The sequence below is a fragment of the Nicotiana tomentosiformis genome, chromosome 6, assembly GCF_000390325.3.
Source record: "Nicotiana tomentosiformis chromosome 6, ASM39032v3, whole genome shotgun sequence".
Taxonomy (NCBI): domain Eukaryota; kingdom Viridiplantae; phylum Streptophyta; class Magnoliopsida; order Solanales; family Solanaceae; genus Nicotiana; species Nicotiana tomentosiformis.
The window spans coordinates 138,314,608-138,322,367 of NC_090817.1; positions in this window are offsets into that span (position 1 = coordinate 138,314,608).

The following is a 7,760-nucleotide window of genomic DNA, read 5'->3' on the forward strand; positions in this document are numbered from 1 at the left end:
GGTATTCCCGAACTCCGCTCAAGCTTCCATTCAACAACAGTCCCGGGGTTAAAGTGTTGCAATGCGGCCATGTACCTGGGTAGAGATGCAAAGGACTTATCCCATCTACCATAAACAATTTCAAACGCACGTTTGCGCCCGAGAAATGCCTTTCTTTTGGTAATGGAATACCCATATTCCTGGTGGACAGATGTTATACACTTTTTGATCTTGTACCTTATGGACGTTTCAATGTGTAAAATCAAGACAAGAGAAATCAAGTCAACATTCAAGTTAAAATGATTCCCACTAAATATGTCCATTTCACAATAGTGGGTGCCAATGTATTTATCCATAACCCACATATTTATTTTCTTCTTCCTTGCACGCAGCATCTAATTACAACCCGTAAACCATCTACGGAAAATAACCTTGTATATATCCGAAGATGACTCTGCTACCGTGATCTCACGACACTCTTTTATGTTGTACATTTGCACCGCCCTGCTTAGGCGCGCTTTATCAGGAAAAAGCATGCCCTTTGACAGCACCGTTGTTCTAGATTCATCCCACATTGCTGTCCGAATTTCATAAATATCCATTGTGAGGGCATCCACATCCGACATACTTGGAAAATGATCAAGGTAGGGAATCTCCCTTGAATGAAATGGCACATGGGACTTGTACACTCTTGGTCTAACGGGAGGTGGAGTATGCTCCCTCGTCAAATCAAGTTCAGCATTCTCTTCCTCCTCCTCATCAGGAAAAGGTGTGTCATCTCCAGACTCATCGGCATTGTTGTCATAATCACTATTCTCTTCCTAACTCTACGCATCTGCCAGATCCCGATTAAATATGTCATCTTCGGGCAATTGAGTAAGGACAGGACCTTCAAGTTGCTCGTTTTCACTACACAACCAACAAAATAATGAGTTACTCAAATTGATCCAAACTTTACATATAGCTTTATCACTTCACTTACAAATCATAATATGTTGATATCCCATGATGGACATTATCTTGTTGGTGATGACTCCCGGATGACCACCATGATCCAACACATCAAAACTAGGCATATTCCAGCTGGTCGTTGGTTCATAACTTGTAAAATTCATATCTGACCGGTATCCCCTATGGAATATATGAGTGTTAATACAAATTTAATACATCAAAAATAAACATCGTAACACAAAGAAAAATTGAAGTTTACCACTCGGCTTGTGGATTATGTAAACTAAGGGAGAAATTATTTTCTCGCTCCTCATTCGCCCGTGGAGATAAGTTTAGATCAGGCCAAACTCTTTCACCCGGAACCTGTTCGACTAAATCTGCTCCAAAATAACCACCCGATGACTGAGGGATATCCCTACTTTGCGCAACCTCATTATTGCGAACGTCTTCAGCATTAACGTACATTTCCAACATTTTTATCACAAGAAATTTCCGGTATTCATCCGGAGTCCTTAAAAAATCTCTCAGAGTTTTATCGTCTTCAATGTTAAACTCAACATAACAAGCAACCCCTTGCGAAGTGACAGAATACGGATATCTTCTGGTTACTTTAATATTCACCGAACGTTTGCTCACACCCATTTTTTTACATAACAACAATACCAATGTATCGTACTCCATTGTAAGTGAAAACTTAACATGACACTGTGGAGATAAACTATAGCTTACTGAGTTATTCGCCACCACAACCTCACCCTCCCAATATAATGAAACCTTAATTTTTCGCTCTTCAGACATTATGACAAATGCAAAATAACTTAACGAAGAAATATTTTAGAAGACTTGAGAATATTTATGGATGGATTTTTACAAAATCCTTAACCTCTTTAAATAAGGCAAAAACCAGTCCGGAGGGTAAACTTATTTGAGGTATAGTGCCTTAAATATGGGCGTTATACCTAATTGAATTATTGTTATGTCAGTTAAGCCCAGAAGAATCATTGGTGAGCCACATAATACATATAGCGCGGTAAGTTAGGGCGTTATATATATAGCGCCTTAAAAGGGGCGTTATACTTAACTGGACAGACGGTCATTAAGGTATAACGTCATTTAAAAGGGCGTTATATATAGTATGGTCACCAGTTTTTTTTTCCACGCATTTTGGTTCTTTGAGTTCAAAAGAACTACATTTTGGTTCTGATCTTGACTAAACAAATATGGATTAATCAACTTAATAGGTTAACGGATTCAAACAACTAACTTGTCTTGACAGGTTAGCTGTTGGGTGTTACTTGATAGGTTAACTGACATTGATGGATAAATCAACCCTAGACATATTTGCAATACGCTGCCATAAATTTAGGACGGCATAGTGGCTAGAGAACACCAGAACAGTGATGGGGATGCTAGAGTTATCATTGGTAAGAAGAGTAGTGTCACTCAAATGGTCATAAAATTGAGGTGAGACTAACTAAATTTGTGGAGCGGTTGGGAATTTATTGGCAGGGTAGGCAGAACAGCTTAAGTCTCTCTCAGAATTGTAGAGGCCCTGATACTATTTTAAAGTATAAGAGAATAAAAGAGAGTACTTGCATAGAGTTGATTGGGTAGGCTCGGAATCACTGGACGAGTAAGTTGTTCTGAAGAAGTTTTGTTAAAAGTGGCCAGAATGGCTCACACGCGTCAGAAAAGTTATTGTAGCTCGCCGAAACCCTAGTTCTAGTAGTCCCAAACAGTAGAGGGATCTCCCGAGATACTGTCTCGTAGTCCCAAAAGTAAATACGCAAGGATATCTCCTGAGGTACCGCCTCATAGTCTCAAAAGTAAATGTATAGGGGGATCCCCCGAGGTACCGCCTCGTAGTCCCAAAAGTAAATGTGCAGGGGTATCTCCCGAGGTACCGCCTCGTAGTCCCAAAAGTAAATGTGCAGGGGGATCTACCGAAATACCGCCTCGTAGTCCCAAAAGTAAATATGCAGGGGGATCTCCCCGAGGTACTACCTCGTTGTCCCAAAAGTAAACACACAGCTTGAAACCGATGAATACAATAATTAACAGCAAGAATTATACAGTTAAGACTGATACAGATCAAGGAAAAACAGGAAATCAACTAAGCATGCTGCACAGAGTTCAAATAAACATTTAAGACATGTAGACATGCGATATTAGACTAAGCAGGATGACAAACATACTCGTATAACTCAATTAAAATGAAACAAGATACTACTCAGTAAAAAATGGATTTTTCAACAATTAGCCCGTGTACGCACTCGTCACCTCGCGTACACAGCGCTCACATATCACATAAGTATCACAACAATACCAAATCCTAAGGTGATTTTTCCCACACAAGGTTAGGCAAGTCACTTGCCTCGAACCAAGCTCAATCAATCAGTAAGAATGTTTTTTCCACGATTTTACGACTCCGAATGGCCCAAATCTATCCAAAAGCAATTACATACCATAAATATAACTATAAGAACTAATCTAATTAATGAAATCAAGACTTTAGCAAGAAATTAAAATTTTGCCCCAAAAAGTCGACTCGGGCCCACGTCTCGAAATTGAGTAGAAGTCACGAAATACGAACACCCATTCAACCACAAGTTCACTCATACCAAAATTACTCAAATCCGATGTCAAAATCTCAATCAAAACCCAAAAATTTGGTTGAAGAACTTTTCCCAATTTTCTCAACCCAAATCCAAAATTAAATGATGAAATTAATGATAGATTGGTGGGATATAACCAAAAACAAGTGAAGAACCATTACCCAATCGATGCCTCTGAAAATCCCTCAAATTTCATCCAAATCAGAGCTCTATATCTCAAATTATGTTAAAAATGGCTAAACCCTCGATTTTGAAATGTTATATTTTGCCCAGGTGCTCACACTACGCGATCACAGAACATCTCATGTGATCGCGTAGAACAAAATTCCAACCGTCTAAAAATACTCAACGCGAACACGGATATATGTTCGCTAATGCGTACCACTGCCAAGATGACCTACGCGATCGTGTAACACTCCACGCAACCGCATAGAGTAAATCCTCCCACTGCCTAGGTCCTCTCTTCTTCACTGCGAACGCGGAAAGGGCTATGCGTTCGCGTATCAATGGCTACGCAAACTTCAGGATCGCTGACGAGCTCTTGTGATCACATAGAACAAAAAGGTGACTGCCTAATTCAAGGCTTCGCGATCGCGTCTCCTTCTACGAGACCGCATAAGAGGAAACCAGTAACTAAAGACCAGAAATTTCTAAAATTTTTCAAGTCCAAAACTAGTCCGTTAACCACCCGGAATCCACCCGAGGCCCCCGGGACCTCAACCATACATACCAACAAGTCCTAAAATATCATACAAACTTAGTCGAACCCTCAAAAGACATCAAACAACAACAAAAATACGAATCACCCTCCAATCCAAACTTAATGAACTTTGAAACATCAAACTTCTACAACTGATGCCGAAACCTATCAAATCACGTCTGATTGACCCCAAATTTTGCACACAAGTCATAATTGACATTACGGACCTACTCCAACTTCCGAAATTGGAATCCAACTCCTATATCAAAAAGTCCACTTCCGGTCAAACTTCCCAAAAATTCAACTTTTGTCATTTCAAGCCTAACTCAGCTACAGACCTCCAATTCACAATTCGGACATACTCCTAAGTTCAAAATTACCCAATGGAGCTAACGGAACTGACAAAACTCTATTCCGGAGTCGTCTTCACACAGTTTCAACTACGGTCAAAATTCTAGAACTTAAACTTCCGTTTTAGGGACTAAGTATCCCAAATCACTCCGAAACCACGAACAAAACCTCCCGAAAAGTCACATAAGTAGAAAAAAGATACGCGGGAAGCAGTAAATACGGGATCAGGGCAAATACTCTCAAAACGATCGGCTGGATCATTAAATGTTTACAAACGGGGCAATTGGCATCAATGTTGATGCCAATATGGTGTAGGAAATCCCTATATGGTATACGGTTATGTAGGCATTGCCAAAAAAAAAAATATTTTATTGGGACATTGAAGTTTCTATATCCAAGTGAAATCCAGCTTTGGGTTTAGTTTAGGGATAGAATTATTGTCAAGGAGTGTGTAACAAGATTTAGTAGTAAAATCTCCACTACTGCGGGGAGCCCAAGTCATAAAGTCTCTATCAAAGTGCTTACTAGGAATTGGGGTAGCTTTAATATTATTAATGATAGAGCTTGGCAGAACAAGCGAAATTTTGGAGGTATCCCATCTATCTTCGTTCATTAGGTCTTGTAAGGAGAGGTTGTAGTCTATTAGATGCAATGGTCCTTCAATACTGCTTCTAAGGTTAGGGTTGTTGTGGATCCATCTAGAATTCCAAATATTAATTTTTGAGTTCTTGCTAGGGTGACACATAATACTTTGGTTAAAAGCGTTCCAACCTTTAACGAGAGGAGACCAAATAAAGGAAGTGTTAATAATAGATTTTTTCTGGGCGTACTTCCAGGTAATTAGTTGTGCCCAAGAGTTCGAAGGAAAATTAAGAAGTCTCCAGGCCAGATTTGTAAGCATCATTACATTTTTTGTAGGCTGAACGAATACCTAGTCCACCTTCCATTTTGTCATGGGTCACAGTCTTCCAATTAACAAGATGTAATTTTTTTCTGGAATTAGTAGTACCCCATATAAAGTCCCTTTGAATTTTATCAATTTGGTTTAGGATTTTAGTAGGCAGCATAGTATATATTGCATTAGGTGAGTGGGTATTGAACTCAAAGTGGAAGTGGCTAAAGTGGTTCTACCCGCTATATTGAGGAAATTAGATTTCCAATGGGATAGTCTCACACGCATTTGGTCAATGACAAACTAGAAGTATGATAATTCAGTTAGATTTTCAAATATAAAAATAATATGTATGATAATAAGCAGAATCCGGTGGTGCTTATAGCCTTCTCAAGCCCAATACCGAACTTAAAGCACAATTTGTCGAATTCTTCATAGGCTGCAAAATTCACATAAAAACGAGTTCAATTAGATGGTACTTGAACACCATAATTTTGATAGTATGCGAAAGGGCAAAAGTGGGAGAGAGAGAGAGAGAGAGAGAGAGAGAGAGAGAGAGAGAACTCACTATAAGTATAGCCTAGGGCTTCGAACAGACGGTCTCTTCCAACGTTGAAGGTTGGCTTGGTGGCACTGAAACAATGGCGGCGGCCGAAAATCAGAGAGCAATAGAAAGAGGGGAAGGGTATTGGGGTGAAGACTTGGCGATTCCTATTTTTTAAGCCAACTCCAAAACAAAATTGGAGTAGCAAATTTTTTTTTTATTTATTTATTTAGGCAAAATACATAAAGACCTCGTTAAACTTGTCCAAAAATTAAACTTGTCCAAAAAATAAGTTTGAACACTTAAACTAAATAGGTATATTTTTATCCCCCTAAACATATTTAGAATGCATTATTTTCCTCCTTAACAGTTGATGTGGAAAAAAAATAAAAAAAAATAAAAGCACGTAGAAAATAAAAATAAAAAAGTGAGCCCCCTCTTCTTTCTCCTTCTTCCTCACCCCACGTATTCTTCAGATATAGTGCAGTTATACTATTGAAGCTTTAATCCAACTCGAAATCATCCAAATCCTTCCGCCAACCATATGGTTTTTTACCCATCAGCAAATCCAGGCTTCTATTCCACCATCCATTAGCACAATTGTATTCTTGTAGTGAGGTTCCATAATACTCATCCATTTTGGTTTCCCCCATCCAAAATCTGCTTCATGCACCACATCAACTAGAAAAATGATACAATTTTTTTATATCATTAAAATATCTCCAGACATCTTCCAATTCTCAAGTATAGGCTCCAAAGCCACGTCCCAAGTTAAACTTTTTATACCATTATTACGAAATTCTAATAAACCTCCTCTTTTCAGGATTGTCACTAGTTTTGCTAGAAGAAATATGTTTGTTTCAGAATTTGAGAAAATGTCTTTGAGGTTGTAGTTATGTCCAAAAGCTTCCATAAATAAACATCCATCGTCATTGCAATTGATTGAACCAACTATTGTCGTTGATTAATCTTCCTGTATAGGGATAAAAATCAGAAAATATTTTGGACAAGGAATTGCTTCTAATTGATCAGATGGATGACAAGGATAGTAAAGAAAAATTGGATAGTTGATCTAAAGCAGAGAAATTGAAGTATTCAAGATGAGAACAAAACTACTGGTTTAATCAACTGTTCTGATCTTCTTTTCCACTGTTTTTGCACCTTATCTTAGGCTGAAATTTTATATTCGATAGAATTGGCAATTGTCATTTGGCTACGTAGGCAAGTGGATTGATTGTTGTGCTCTTCCAGAAAAAGGATACAAAGGGGTGTTAAGTTTCAGTATTAGTAACTGATATCTTAGATTGACAACTTTAGTGATATTTTACACTGTAGTACAATTTTAGTTTCTTTCATTAATTTTATGGATTTTTGTCTTCAAACTTTCAGTTTATTGTACCAAAGTCACATTTTTCCACTTAAAAATAACTTAAACATTTAAAAATATCGGAATTAGCAGCTCAAAAATTTAGGACACTAAGTCCTGAATTCCAAATTAGCGGCTCAGAGATTCGGGATACAAAAATTCAGCATATTTAGTCGTGAATATTGAGTGAATTGACTAATCTTTAAATATATTATAAATTGTGAATACATTTTAAATAACATGCTTAAAAGTAGCTAAAAATGTCAAAGGTGGTTGTGCCATGTCGTGAGCCCTGAATTTACTGATTATTGCATTTGCAGCAAAGCCATAAAACTCGATAACTTCTTTACAGATAAAAGTTA